Source organism: Dromaius novaehollandiae, chromosome 3, assembly GCF_036370855.1.
Source record: "Dromaius novaehollandiae isolate bDroNov1 chromosome 3, bDroNov1.hap1, whole genome shotgun sequence".
Taxonomy (NCBI): Eukaryota; Metazoa; Chordata; class Aves; order Casuariiformes; family Dromaiidae; genus Dromaius; species Dromaius novaehollandiae.
This window is the reverse complement of record NC_088100.1, coordinates 91,240,903-91,256,738: the sequence shown is the minus strand read 5'-3', so window position 1 is coordinate 91,256,738 and position 15,836 is coordinate 91,240,903. Positions and strand designations below refer to the sequence as shown.

At 39.3% G+C, this 15,836-nt stretch overlaps 1 protein-coding gene and 1 long non-coding RNA gene across 6 annotated transcripts in view; both read right to left on the bottom strand.

Annotated features, from left to right (window-relative positions):
• Nucleotides 1-4,886, bottom strand: part of LOC112984587 (opsin-5-like) — a 44,770-nt gene extending 39,884 nt beyond the window's left edge. For 3 of the 4 annotated variants that reach the window (XM_064509441.1, XM_064509437.1, XM_064509439.1), the window contains exon 1: nt 4,790-4,886. The gene's annotated coding sequence lies outside the window, so the exon portion shown is untranslated. The remainder of the gene's footprint in view (nt 1-4,789) is intronic. The other variant, XM_064509438.1, reaches the window with a different exon arrangement.
• A 323-nt stretch (nt 4,887-5,209) lies between these two features.
• LOC135327711 (uncharacterized) lies at nt 5,210-14,220 on the bottom strand. Of its 2 annotated transcripts, XR_010388100.1 has the most exons (4): nt 14,063-14,220; nt 13,626-13,785; nt 6,050-6,593; nt 5,210-5,443 (listed from the first exon to the last, which is right to left on the bottom strand). It is a non-coding gene; the product is annotated as an uncharacterized LOC135327711 (long non-coding RNA). The 2 variants fall into 2 exon arrangements; XR_010388099.1 differs by having other exon boundaries at nt 5,210-6,593.
• Nucleotides 14,221-15,836: the final 1,616 nt, after the last annotated feature.

Here is a 15,836-nt window from a genome sequence, read left to right as displayed (position 1 = left end):
TGCATCTCAGTACTCCGAGCTGTGCACTCCCTGCTGAAAGCCGTCAACTCAGCCAGTGCAGTACTTTTTTGGAAAAAGAAATGGAAAATGCCCAGTATGATACGAAGGGGACCATCCCCTATTGAACAGCAACTGAGGGGTGACAGCACATTTGGGAAGTGGGACACTAAATCTGAAATATCTTTTCCATCTATGCTGTAGGCAGAGATACAAGCCCAGTGCATCCCTAGCCCAAAACAGCAGTGCATTTCAAGTGGATCTTTCCCTATATTCCATTTTGGATGAATATTCACCAGAAGTGAGAGAGAGGAGTGGGAACCACTTTATAGCTAGGCAGTTAGTGCATGTATAAAGCAAAATTGGCTTTAGTCCTATGATTTTGATTATTCAATATAAATTGGACAGCAAAGCAGGACATTGCAAGACCTCCCTCTCAAACATTGCAGACCTCAGGGCTATGTTGTAGAAGGTCTGAGCTAACACCTCTTCTCCAGCTCAGGCAAATAAAGAATTGTAAGTCTCCAGTTAATGCACTTACAAGATGCAAAGGGCAAAAGGAGAGGATTTTTTACTTTGTTTTCATGCATGACTAAAAGAATATCAATTGTGAGATGACTTCTTCAGATCAAATAAATCTGTTTCACTGAAAATCCTACAGCCTAACAGATCCCCTTTCTTGCCAGAAGCAGTAATATATGATGTAGTTGGCAGTTCTTCCAAAAGATCTTATTTCTATAATATTAGTTCTATTTTTATTGATAAGCTTAGTGCATACTTGAAAAGTCTCCTTTAAATGTGCAGAGCTTTTCTCTCCTGATACTGAGAAGTTGTGGATTTTTCTTTTTATTTCCATACTTCAGTCTTTGCTGCATTCTCCCTGGTTTCTGCTGAGATTTTTCAGTCAAATTATTATTATTATGCTTTGGAACTAATTAAGAGGCAAGTCCATGGCATAAACTAATGTCTCCAGTATGGCCTGACAGAGTGACCTGCTAATAGCGATTGAATATTGGCATGCTAGAGTGGCTCTAGATATTGCTGGAGCATTAGCAGGCTGCTGAACACTGCTTTTGATTTTTTGTTCATTTTAATGGTATAGCTTTCTCAAATTTTCAGCAATGCTTCATATCCCTAACCTGGCCAAAGATTTCACAGTGTAGAGCAATAAGAAAGCAGAATGATTAATCTCCTTCAAGGTGTTTAACACCTAATTTCCAGGAAAGACACTCTAACTGTCCTACCATTTGCAGTCTTCACATTAATCTCCAAAAGTGTTGAAAGGTGGGAAGCAGGGTTCATATTCCCCCCTCATCTTCAGTTTTCTTTCCCATATCATCTTTTATAAATCTCACTACATAACAGGGAATATTGAAGTAAAATCGGTACAGGCCTAGTACCAGAAAAATCTTTTTCCCAAAACAGGGTAGCATGGCAGGAGTAGTGCCATAAATGCCAGTTTCAAAAAGCCAGAGAGGCTACGTAAACTGATCATAAAATCACAGTGAGCAAGACCTTTGTCAACAGAGCTATTGAGTTATACTGACATGAAGAAACCTTATTTCATTGTGGTATTTCAGTCTTGTCCTGAACTCATCTCCACAGACTTACATGTTGAGGAAGGTACTACACAATCAGTAAGTGGCAGAATTGATCCCTCTATGCAAAAAGTCTAGCTATGAATGCAGACTGAGATGAACCCTGCACTCCACTATACCAGCTAAAATTGAATGACCTTACTGATGCAAGAAAAAGCAGAGGCTGGATTTTAAGCTGCTCAGTAAGACACATTTTCAAGACTCTATCAGAAGCTGACTACTTCTATGTTACGTATAAAAGAACACAAAAAATTAATGCTCATGGCTGCTCTTGAGGGTTTAATGTAGCTGCTCCTGGAATATTAAGGAAGAAAGAATCCTTCTGAAATCACCAGTACATTAGGATACCTGATTACAATGGGTAATAAAATGACTAGGTTATGACATGATAGGTTAATAAAACATTTTTAACGGACGCTCTGATTAATGATCTCTGAGGTGGCATGCAAAGCCGATTTAGAGTGGATGTAAACCAGGAGGTAGCTCCTATTTGGGCTGCTAAAAATGTACGACAGTCTTTTAATCTCTATCCACCTCTCTAAACTCTTTTTAAAGTGACGTATATGGCAGCATAATAAGCCAAATACCACAGCAGTGTTAACTGGCCTGAGACACACATGCTAAGAACATTAGAGTAGTTTACTGGGTGTTTCTAGTACCTCATAACAAGGAGTGACAAGAACTGTAATTTATCTGTGGCAAGAAATTTATGATGTTTTATGATTCTAACAAGCACCTGTTTTCCCTGAAGTGCACGGAGAAGTTAGGAAGTTGCCAAAGGAATGATTTTTGCCAAGAAACTAGCATAAGGCCTCACAAAACTATTTGTGCATGATACCTTTTACACATGAATTCAAGAATTTGGAGTAGGGGGAAAATAAGAGGAAGGAGAAAAGAAAACTACGTAAAAGAGAGGGGTTAAAACAAACTATAAGCAGCTAGAAATCTGTGCTGCGGAATAAAAACGTGTTTTGTCTCTGGAAGGGCATCTGGAAATCATAAAAGATCTTGTCGATTTTTACAGAAATATGAATCTGGGGGCGGGGGGGAATTTCAAAGAAAATCCAGTGGTATTTAATTAGGAAGACTGGTGCATACTATTTAATATAAGTTATATTTTCATTTCTCATTTTTCATTGCAATAGTCACTATAAAATGAAAATTACTGTCAATATCTAACAATATGGCACTTAATCTTGCAAAAAATAATTTTGCAAAGATCAGTTATGGCTATTGATTTCACTGAGGTAGCCAAAAAATGCATTCCATACCAGTAAGAGATAATTTTCTGGTATCAGTTCATGTAGTTCACTGCTACCAAGAAAAAACACTAGTTAACATGACTTGTGTAGAGTCTTTTCTAAAGTCTACGGAATTCAAAGAAAAAACTCCTGCAAACATTAGATCAGCTCCATAATGCCTAAAACATGCCAAAGGATGAATGTGAATGACTGCGTTAGCTACATGCCCCTTGGAATATCTAATTCCATTGCATGATATCTGATGTTCAGTTAGGTGTGTCCTACAGGTGTAATTCACCAGTGGCTGTATTAGACTGGGAAGATCTGGGCTGTCAGCACTAAAACGCTAAGTACAAGTGTTTTTCTCCAATTCCATCATCTTTGTTTTGGATTAAGGAGTGATCATGACAATTATAAGTGAAATATTTTCTTATTATAAGTAATTATAAGAAAGTAGATCTGAATATGCTTTTTCATTGCTGGGATTCTATTGATAGCTACTTAGTTGCCTTAAGCTGCATTTTGCTCTCCCAGTTGGAGAGCAAAAAAACCATTCCTGAATTTTTTTAATTGAAGAGTGATCATAAAATGAAACATGCTGGACAACACTTGTGATTCATAACTTGGCTATTTAATCCTAGCCTATTCCCTTGCTGTGACATTTTGTCATAAAAGCAATGCACTCAGTGCATTTAGTCACATATTCAAATCACATTTCAGCTCCTCTGTCAGGTTTCTTGGCAAATTCAGTTACAGAAATTATAACATCATAATTATTATATCATAAAATCCATGCTTCTTCCATGATTTTATTGGAGTTTAGCCTACCCTGCTTCGCACTTTGCTCTTATTCTACTCAATCGTGAAAGCTAATGTTTCTTCAAGGAATTGTGTTCTGTAGATTGAGACAAATCTGGAAAATCACTTGTCAGAAAAACGGTTAGTGCTTATCACCACAATATACAGTCTGAAATTAACAATTTCTTAGGGAACTCTGTGTTGAGATTGATGATGATGTGAAACAACTACCTTGCAACTTCAAGTATATGCTACTTTTATACTGAAAGAAGACTCAGCAGAAGGAAAAACTGCCTTGAGCAGATAATGTGTCTGAGGCCTTTGTATTATTTAAACTCCCTGCTCTGAGCTGAACTTACATTGAGTAGGATGGGGGATGCTAAAGAAAACTAAAATCCTGCGGGCAGCTGAATCAATCCATGAGAGATTGCAGTGAAGAGCAGACAACAGAAAGACAGACTTATAAGATGATGAGACCTTCCCAGGGAAGAGAGGGGACCAGGGACTGTTGGCTGCCACTGAGAAAGAGTGGAAATTTGGCTGGAAGACAAGAACCTCTCTGGAGGATACAGTGGTCAGGGGCATTCTAGATATGAGCTTCTTTATTTCTCATCTGTCTTCATGACTTGCTCTGATTTCTCTATTTGAAAAAGTTATTGTAGTTCTTGCTCCAGAGAAACTTGACTTTTTGGCTTTAAAAGCCTTTCAGTCATCCTTGGTGAGCTCACTATAGTAGCAGGTTTAGACAGATCTACTTCAAAGCTGTGACTGGCTTGGTGTTCTGTCATTGGGACACTTTTACTGTCTACATCACAGCTGTGCATGCAGTTGAGAGGGGAGCCCAAATAGGATATTATTTTCCTCCAAATACGAGCTTGCACCATACTATATATCTGCAATTTTATGCAGAGCTTATGGACATTGCAAATATTGTGAACCCTGAAAATTGAAGATACTACCACTTACAAACAGGATCAAAACCAAAGTTTTTTCACAACCAGATTCATTCAACACAGAGCATGCTTGCTGGCTGCTACTAGTAAATGACATTTTACCTCCAAATTATTGTTAAACAAACTTATTTTCTTTGAGGTGAAATTAATTCCTTACATGTTGGTTCAAGAAGGTAAAATGTTCTGTTTCTTTCCTGCTTACCAAACTCTGAAGTTTGCTGTGAGAGGCAACTGCACCATATGAACCATCACTTCAACTCATGTGAAGAAATCGCTCTTCTGCGGAAGGGCAAAAATCTAATGTCAACAAGAAAAAACAGCATTTCGTTTATCAGCAGGATGCTAAAATTCCATTCCAGTGCCTAGAGTAAGCTATTGCAAATTTGGCAAATTAAGGAATTACAAGGAAACTGAAGTTTCTTAACTTGAAAGTTTTTTTAAGCTAAACTAAATTTAAGGAGAATCATAAAGCATCACAAAATATACTTCATTTGTGAAAGAAAGAAAGAAAAATCCCCAAATACTAATACAGGAAAAACTCTCAATAATAATGCATTTAAAATACACAGTTCCTAGCATCCACCCTTCTCCCCAGTGTTGTGCTCACCCTTCCACTCTCTCTCTTGAGGCTGTTGGCTTTACTAGGAGGAGGAAGTTGTTACGGTGAGTCCTCAATTTTCCAGGTTTTTCACTGAGAGGAGTATGATGTTCATGGTAGAGGTCTTTCCTTCCTCTTGGCAGGGAGGGCCATGATGCTGAATCTGATGCTTTTGTTGCTTCTCTTTTTAAGGGTCACTTGGGGCTATTCTTATACATTTTCTGTCTGTTGCTTTACACCTTACCCTTCTTCATTGGTCTGTAACTCCACATTACGTCTGAATTTATTGTACATGAAGTATCTTGGATACTTGTTATTTATTCTCTTTACTACTCCTAAGCCAGTTTTGCTCAGCTCTCAGGTCTGCGTTTCTTTAACTGTTTGCTGCTGAGCTATGTATAGCCCTGAAGTCTCCACTAACATCCTCCACTCCCCTTCTCTTGTCACCCCATGCCTGTACTCCTCTACACTGCATCCTCTGTCTTCACTTGCAAGGTCTCTACTGTCACGCCAGGCCTGTATTCATCTACACTGCAACATTATGCCACGGTCATAAATACCTCATTCTGTACAGAATAACTACTTGCTACTATTATCTATGCAAAAATTACAGTTATACCACTTCATTCAGAAGAGACCTTGCTTTTATTTGATTTGTGCTTGCTCTGCACAAATGTCTACAAAATACAAGATATTAAGAATCACGCCCCACAACTTCCTGTTCAAACCTCCGACATGTTGGCTTCCTAAAAATCCCATTAATTGATGAGCTTTTCAAGTACTTAGCCACAATTAGTATTTAATCCCGGATTAAGAGAATACAAAGCAGGAGGAGGAGAGCGCTGAAAATATAAACAATCTTACCTTGGTATTATGCTTCCTTCAGGTGATAGCAGTTAATTTTTTCCAGGTGCTGGCTGTCACTGTTATAAACTATATACTGTAGACTGCTATATAGTCTTTAATATTAGTTTTCGAGCAGATAATAGTAGAAGCCAGTCATGAAAATGACCAGTAACAGGAGAATGGCACAGTAGAGAAGCCCGGAGACACTCTGGTGTTTGTTTTTTTTTTGTTTTTTTGTTTTTTTTTTTTCCTCTTATCTTTTCTGAACTTTGTGTAATACAGATATCTTTTTTTGTGCTTGGAAATCAGAAAGAACAAATCCTCTCAGGGCAATCTGATGCTAAAAAAATATGTAATACATTATGCTTAGTGGTCTCAGCCTTGCCTGTGTCCACAAATGATCCGAGTCCATGACACTTACCTTCTCTTAAAGGCTGCACCTTCTCTATGGACCACAGAGCAAGCCGAGCTGTTGCACTTTTTCAGTCACAGAGGCTGTAAGCAGCCACTTCACTTGGGGTGCTGGGATAGTCATAGAGAAGCCCCGTGGATTAATCTTTTTCTGTTTGATGAAGGAAAATCAAAGTAGTAAAAATGTCACGTTATATAGCGTGAAAGAGAGTATGAAGGTAGAGTTAAACCCAACACTTCACTGGTTGCCTGACAAGGACAAAAAATTCACAGCTAGGCCAAGGTATGACCCACTAATACCATAACGCTGAAAAGGAAAAATGCTTTTTCTTCTGGTCTGTAGTTCCTGTTCCTGAGCCTCCCACGGACTAACTGGACTAACAGACATTTCTAGCGTACCAACAATGTGTTGGCAACAACCACCCTTCTCCTCCTTCCCACAATGAGATTAAAGCCTGGAAAGTGTCTAGCATATTACTAGACCACCATAAAACACACATGTGGCCAGAGATCCACCCACAAGCTATATAACAAGATATAATCAAATCAGAAGTATAAGCTTTTTACAGAGAACCAGCCACTTACCTCTTCTTCCCATACATCTCTCATTAGCATCAAATACCACCCTTTTGTCTTTCTCTCATGGCAGGCCTAGACTCATACACTAAAGTATCAGCACTGACAAATCTTTATGTCTAAGCTCCCAAGGAAGAGGAAAATAGAAAACTGTTTCCCATTACACAAATTCGTTTACTTCAGGATAGTACTTTTCCATACATCAAAAAAAATATTTAAAAAACCGCAAACACTGTAGTCATATTTTACATAATGGTAAACTTCCCTTGTTGAACAGGATATATGAATATAATATTAACGTTCATGTTCTGAAAAGTTAGTGGGAATGCTATTTTTGGACAAGCCACTTTACTTTTTCTTTCAAACTTGGGGAAGGAATCAGGAGTGCAATTTCTGGAAAAGCAAACTGAGGTTAGGACTAACATTAGGTAGCTACTGGTTCTTTTGTGTGTCTGCCAAAGGAATTCCTTATAAATCCCAGGTATTTGGGCCATGTGGTAAAGAATATGAGTTTTATCACAAACATTATTTCCTCAAATGAACAGTTTTAACAGAAGCATCGTTATGTCACAGAATACAAGTGTTTTGTGTAGTGACTCCATTTTGACTCAGAATTTAGTTTGACATTTTATAGCAACCCAGCTTTCTGCCAATATACAGTATATACAGTATTTTATAACCAAAATAAAAGTATACCCTCTCTGTTAGAAAGGAAAGAGTCACACAGACATGTAAACAGTTGGATTTTGCAGAGGAAACTTTAACCTCATTAATTTTTTATTTATTGAAAACAAGACCCATGCTCATTTTTAACAGGACAGATGAAAGAAAATGAAAATATCACTATCCCTGTATATTTTGTAATGATAGGAAATTCTGTCAAATTTTAGGGTTTAGGCTTCCATATTTCTGCCTAATAAATACCTTGGAAGCATTCATTGATTTTAGAGATTGCTTTATGCCCTCAGAATATTACTGAAAACCTTGAGATGACAGATCTGGAGAAAGAAAATGGGGTCAAAAGGCATGCAGCTCTCTGGTGGTCCTACTCTCAGGCAAGTCATGCATTTTTACTTCCTGATATCCCCCTTCACCACACTAATTTGTGGAAAAGATCAATAATTTCCTTCTGAACGTGGGAATTTTCTATTGCTTTGTGTAAGTGACTCCCAAATTAAATCCGAAGATACCATTCTTCTGCTTTCCAGATCAGAGTATGACACTACTTTAAGGTCCGGAGTTTCTCACAGGAAGGGTGCAAATGCATTTGTCTTTTCACTCAAAGTAAATTTTGAAATTCCCAATTTCTAGGCTTCCCAAATTAGAAATCCTAATAGTTCATGAAAACCATCTAATATTCTAGTTATATTTTGCTTCTGTGCAACATGCATGCTTTGAGAAAGCAGGCCTCTGTTGTAATGTCACCCTTGTTGCAAACTACTTTTCATCCTAGGAATCCCTCTGTTCTGATCATGTATTTCCTTGGGGAACTTGCTGAGTTCTGTGGGCCCTGTGTGGATCCTTTTCCCCTTTCCTTCTCTGCTCAGTTCCACCTCTCTTTACTGTAGTCTCTTTTCTTGCTCTCTTCACTCCATCACTTCTTAGTATCTCAGTAAGCAAGTACTCAAATACTCTTCTGACTGCCAGAAAATACAGATTTATAGATACAAACTAAAGGTAGCAATATATCCTTTTGAAAAACCCTATAAACGGAACATAACCAAATGGATGATTTCAAGTGACAGCACCTCAGTGTCAGGTGAGGAAAGGCAGCATTGCTACTCCATTGACTTTCTATCGTCTGAGCCACACAACCACCACACTTCAGCCTAGGCAGCTGGAACAAGCTGTTCGGCTTGTGCTACTCACATCTGTGACATAAGGGCTCCAGATGCATACACAGGAACTCGCTCATGTTTATTTGGTAAATGATGGATTAAACTGCGCACATGGCTGAAAAAGTTTGTCCAAGAAGTCCGGAAGGGATGATGGGGGCACGAAGGTGGAAGTCTGTCTGTTGTAGGACATTAGCCCACATCTCCCCAGCCACCCCACTCTCTCTTTACTTTTGTCTAAAGGGAAAGGTTGATTCTCTTTACAGTCCTTTCTGTAAGGAATCTGTGGAGCTGAAGTGCTCAGTTATTTCCTTTCCCATGCAAAAAAGAGGGATTTTTACAAAAACAGGAAGTCAATATTCTCATTTTATTGGGGTTTTATTGAAGCTGCCTGCTTTTCAGCTTGGTTTCCTGTAGAAATTGAATATGTCTCATCACTCTATCACTTTGTCCTTCCCTGACAAATTTGAAGCTATTTTCCAGTTTCAATCACCTATAACAGAGAAATAATTTTTCAGATATATGGATTGCCAAAAGCCTCATGAAGCGAGGTGGCCAGCGAAACAAGAGACACCCAGTCTGCAATATGAGCTCATGTCACTGGTTAGTTTGCCTACCAGCTGGCCAACTAATGCACAAGTACCAACCCTGCCAGCTGGAACATGTGCAGACCCAAAACATGGGCAAACCATGTGCTGTTACCCAGATACTATTTAGGGAATGCAGAAGAGAGCTATGAATAGATGCTGTGGGGGGTGGGGGGAAGAATAAAGTGGAGGTAATGACTGTAGAAGCAGGTGAGGGAAACCCATTCTGTGTTTTCATCTGGAAGTTGTTTTTATTACTATAGAAAACAGCTGCCCAGAGTAGAAATTGTGGTAGGACAAAGTGTGCAAAAGCAGTTTCCCCTACATGCGGCAGTATCTCTGGCCATTTTGTATCTATGTGGGGAAAGAAGGAAAAAGGGATCACCCCACAGGAGTAAGCAAGTCCTGAGGCTAGCCATATGATCTTTCGTAGCTTGGCTCTGAAGTAAAGCTCACATCTCCTGGGACTGTGATGTGTTTGTGAGAAACCATAGTTGCACATTGACATTCCCCATTCTAGCCAAGTATGGCTCCTCCCATTCCAAGACCTGTTGCTTCTCTGCTACTCTTTAAAACATTAAGTTCAAAAGCTGCCCTTGCTACCAGTTCACGTGGAACATGTTGATTAAATGCATATTTGGCAAAATCAAGCTCAACACATCTCTCTCTCTCTAGCCAGAACAATAAACATCACTGTGTGACCCAAACTGACCGCTGTTGATTATAAACATGATTTCAGCATCTATGCTTCTGTATGATTTTGCAGGAACTACTTTTTTGCCCAGCAGAATTGTGTTGCATGGGGATGCAATACCACAAACTCTTACTTTGGAAGAAAACAAAACAGAAGATACTAGCCACATCTATGGATACAGAGAGTGGATTCAACTGGTAAGCCTAAAGAATAAGTATAGAGGGCATCCAGCACATAAGGCAAACTTTAACTTCTGTAGCCCACCGTAGATAACCTGCATCTCTTTCCACTTTTGGCAGCTAGATAGTGTGCTGCATGAAGCAACTGTCATGGTTCAGAGAGAGCAATCAGTAAAACACTTCAGCAGGCATAGGTGCCATGCAAACAAAATACAAAGTACCTGCCTCCCAACTCTCAGGAAACGCATTGCCACAGATTGCAAGAAACATGAGATCCTCCAGTACAGATGATCACATTTCTCTTTAGAGACTTTTTACCCTACTTCTGGCATGGACTGCAATTTTGGTGCTGAGAGTTGTAGGCTGGTGTTTCACTAACGAGCAACATGGTCATTATGCATTCACTTTCCAGTGGTTTACAGAGCAGTGGAAGTAAGCAGCCAACCAGCTTGAAGACTACTTCTGCTGCCATCTGTAGGCAAACTAGTTTGCCTAAGCATGCCCCCTGAGAAGTCTGAAGGGACCTCTGCTGAAACCAGCAGAAACAGTGTTTTCTAAGAGTCTTCTCTGGGGATGTGGATACCCTAATGTCCCATGAGGGTTGAATACATTCACTAGCCTTTTCCTCAGTGGTCACCCATCAGTTGGGTCTGTTCTCCCATCAGCTGCCTATTTTTCTTGAAACCTGAAGGGACATCTAACTTCAAATTTAGCTGAATTGATAGGAAGTAGGGAACTCACAAGAAAATGAGGGGAAGATCATGATGGCAAACGGCACTGGCTGAATCCACCGTGTCCTGCATTAGAGCAAGCCTCTGCTCACACAGTGATTTGATTTGGAGAAAGGAGTATTTCCTTCTACCACGTGTCTCTGGGGAGTGAGAGCTGCAGAGCGCATCAGTATAACTGCACTCTTCTCCAGGTGGAATTACAGCTCACCCTTGGGGTCAAAGCATACGGCTAAAGGCCAATGGAAACTGCTTCCATGGAAAAGGTCCTAAGTATGTCAGACTGGGTAAGCATCTGGTTGTATTCTTGCTGTAGAACTCAGGTTGAGAAATCAGATCTAACCCCAGAAACAGGGAAAATAAGCTGTTACCTAGGAGAGCAGGTAACTTTGGAAGGGAAGAAGTCCAGCCACCACAAGGAGCCAAAGCACCATTGGTTGGTGCTCCCTTGTGTGGGCAGAAGGACATGGTCAGGCTGCTTGAATGACCTGACCTCCACCTTCCCCCAAGGTCAGTCACAAATCATGTTGGCTGCTCCTACAGGAAAGAAAACTGTGGTATGTTGCTACTGCTGTGGGGAAACTGCCCTCTGAGCAGAGTGGCCAGCGCCCCCTAAATTATCTTGTGCTTATCTTGAGGGGGCAGATCCCCAGTTTTGGTGGGCACCCATGATCTGGCTTTGTATGAGATGGACTATTGGACGACATTATGACAACCGTGAAACCCAGGATAGTCACAGATCAGTCCTTAATCAACAGTGGTTCTGAAATTAAGGTAAAAACTTTAAAGTGACTTGCCAAAGGTTATAGACTGGATTTGTGTCAGCACCAAGATTAGAATATCAGACTGGCTGGCCTGCAGTCAAAGGTTCAGTATGATTGGCCCCACCTTTTCTATATATAGATTATTGTACTGTACCTTCCCTCTTAATGCTGTGCAAATGGGTGTCAGAGTGAAAACACAAACAGTTGATTTGGGCCCCACTGAAGCAGATATTATGATTGTTTTTCTCCATTGTACTTGTCTAAAAGGAGACTAAGTTCAGTAAGTAACACTCAATCTGACTTTTCTAAAGTGTTTTTTGACCCTGATTTCTCAGGAAGGCCACTTATTGCAATTAGTTCTTAGAAAAACCTTAAATAATTCAATTTCAGAATGAACTGGTTAAGATTTCTTGTATCAAAGACAAGTATTGCCTCAAGCTGGAGGAAGACGACCATAAATATTGTTTTTTTCATACCCAGTTCTAACCTTCCTTGAGACTAGATGTCAGTTTTGTGCCAATGAAGCCTGGCCTCCATGGTTTTTACTGTCATTACCTAGAAGCCAACAATTCTTAAAGAATTCTCAAAGGCTTTTCTCAAGACTTGAGATGATGACATCATGTTCATGCCTGGTCTAATCCTTCCTTATAGTGCCTCAAATCAGTCGTCTAGATCCCAATTCCACAGACGTTATCTTTATTGGTATATATGAAAGTACTCTATATGACAGCATCTCGAAGGCATTTTTTTTCAGATGTGTCCTAAGGCAGCTTCCTGGCTATAGTAAGCAAATGAAAATTCGACATTGACTTCACCCAGGCCAGTTTTTTTTTTAGTTTTAGGAGTCTGGATTATCCTTATATATATATATATGTATATAAACTGTATGTATACAAATATACAATTTGTCTGTTTGGGACTTTGTTACTTTCCTTGTGAAACTACACAAAAAAGGCAGAAAAATCAATTTCATAGTCAGTGCTCACGCAGCAGGAAACAATTCACACTGACATCTGACACCTGCTGGCTGCTGCTTCCAACTATGCCAGATGCTGGAGAGTTGTTGAAATTACAGTGTTGGTGGTGCAATCAAGCTAGTTAAGATTCTAGAAGCGTGCTGTGCTTCGTTCAGAGTGTCGTCAGATTCTCATCATAAGCAAAATAGTGACACCTACTCACTTTTGTTAACTTCTTAACTGGCAAAGAGATGCACATTAATTTAATGTAAAGTTGCATCTTTGGATATGTAGCTGACTCTGCCCCGAAACTAAAAATCAAAAGATTGGAAGGAACATGAATGAAAAGTGAAATAAACATGATAAGGATTTATAATAAGACATCCCTACTAGATTCTACTACTAGGCTACATTACAGTACTCAAGGCAAGATCATGCATACCACTTGCCTAGAGTCTTGCATTGCATTGGGGAACACTGCTGTCATCAGATCAAAATTGGTGCCTTCCTGAAATTGGCACCTTCCTGAAATTGGCTCATGACTTTCTGGGCAGAATGAATAGTAGAATAATAGGATAGGATGTTGCTGAGGCATTAACTGATCAGCAAGGCAGAGAGGTACTCATCTTTGCACCAGACAGAAAGCAGAGGACAAGTTTGGCTGGAGCCACAGACCAGCACAGCCACCTAGTCTACTCTCTTCTTACATCCCTAAAACTTGTAAGTAGAAAAGATGACTACCGTATTGGCAACACACATCATCCTTCAAACCCACTGCCAATGCCCCCAAAAGACCAACTAACAAAATTGCACTCACAAACAAAAAACACATTGTCTCCATCTGTTTCAATTTCACTAGCATACCATGATCCTTCAGGAGAACAAAATCATTCACATTCTCTTCCCAGGCTGAAGTTGAATATCTGTCATTTTCCTCTACCCTCCATGTAAACACATCCACTTTCAGCTCAGCTCTGTTGTCACGAAGTTTCCTTTAAATCTCTCCTCTCTTAAAGTATGAATTCTGTAATAGGAGAAGAGAATGGCAAATGGAAAGAAATACAATTACAGAACTTCCTTTAAGATTTTTGTAGTCAATCTTTGTGGGGCCAGCTTAGGGGAGATAGGAAAAGACTATGATCATCTATGAGTTTCCCTGGTACACAGGCAAATCATAGTTATTTTGATATGAAAATACACCACAGATTGGTTATTTTTTAAAATCCTACAAAAATGCACTTGCTTTAATATTTGGAAATCCTGTGACATCCACTCCCTCACCACCTCAGAGCCCCAAATACCTTAGCATTGCTGCTTGTATGCACAAACCCACTAGCCTAGTTTAGAGGGGGAGACAGTTTCCTTTCCTTCCTTCCTTCTTTCCAGCAGGCTTCAAGATAAGACACCCCTCAGTGATGGGATTATAGAGGTCAGCTTTATCAGCCAATCTTTTGCCAGGTGGATCGTAACTACATTGCTGAAAAAGAAGAAAACAGAAGCACAGGACTTCAGTTTAGCACAGTCCATAAAAGGATTCCACCCAAAGCTCCACTTGACCTTAGCTTGTGAGTTAGCACCACCAGTGGCCTTTCCCAACAGACACTTCGTGGAAAATTGTGGACTACATAACTGGCAGCTATCCCCAGGATTAATTATGTTATCTTAGATCTAATACATAAACAGAATTATAGCACATCTGAGAGATATTCAACATTTACCAATATCTTACTTGCGTAACATTAATCAGTTCTTTTTTGTTTTCCTTTTCAAATTCTCTATCATACTGTCTATGTAATCTTAATTTATTTTACCAGGATATTTTCAATCCAAATGTAAGTTAGTCAAAAATAGTTGGAAATGGGGAGAAGAGGAGGCACTTTCTTGCATGAAAAATTTTCATTAAAACCTTTTGCAAGAATAAAATAAAATAAAATAAAATAGATTTTGGTTTATTTTCCTTAACTCAAAAATTCTTTTCTAGTAAAAGAATAATTTCTAAAACACACAGATAACAGAAGAAACAAGATATAAATGTTCATTGTGGTCAGGAGTTCCACACAGAAAAAAAAATCTATGGAAAATGGTTTCTAATGAGATTCCAGTTTTGTCAAACTTTCATTTTTCTGTCAACATTTTTGGCCATTTTTAGCAGATATTAAAAAGCATTAAGGGTTTGTACAACATATTTGTATCTATCTGGTCCTTACACTACACCAACTTTTTTGCCAGCTTCTAGACACTATAGTTCATGCTTTATGGGGGGAGGGGGAAGGAGGAAGAGAGAGATACAAGCATTTCAACAAGCTCATATTATGTCCAAAATTAAATTATAAAGAACAAGAGTAGCTACCAATATGTGGTTGTGCTGAAAAAAGCACAAGGGCTGCAGTAATAAGATCACATAATTAATTTCAGGCTCCAGTGCCTTATAAGTTCTGGGAGGCAGGACTTTGCCTGAGAAGGGAGTGACCAGGGAAGAAAGATCTAAGATTGGGTTGGAAATTTTTTAAGAACAGATTCTCTCAGTGTGTTTTGTTATTTATGCTTAGCCTCTCCAAGAACTACACTGCATAGAGAAGCAAAGATGAGGGGGAGGAGCCAAAAGATATCTTCAAAAATTTCCCCTCCTATTTTCAAACCTCAAAAAGGGGCAGAATTGTGTTTGGTTCTTAGGACAGTATTCAGCTCATCCTTCCTTCAGCGAGCTCAGGAATCCCCAGTTTTTATGCATGTATTTTCAGACCTCTAAAACTCCAACTTAAAACTGTGCTTTGCCATACACATGGCAGACAAAACCATCTCTGTCTTTTCCAGGGCAATTACACATCCAAAACTAGACCCAAAATTTAGTGCAACTCTCTTGAAATCCTGCTTAAACTAAAATGTTTCTCATTAATTGTGGAAAATCACAGCATGTTATTTATTGGCCATGGTCCAGTAATAACATATTGTGTCTTTCTCTCTGCTGGCCCTGGTAAAAATAGATATCAGTGATGTAAATACATTTCCCACTGAAAACAGTGGAGAAACTGCTGTGACCAAGGTAAAATAAAATTGTTTTGAAAGAAATTTCAA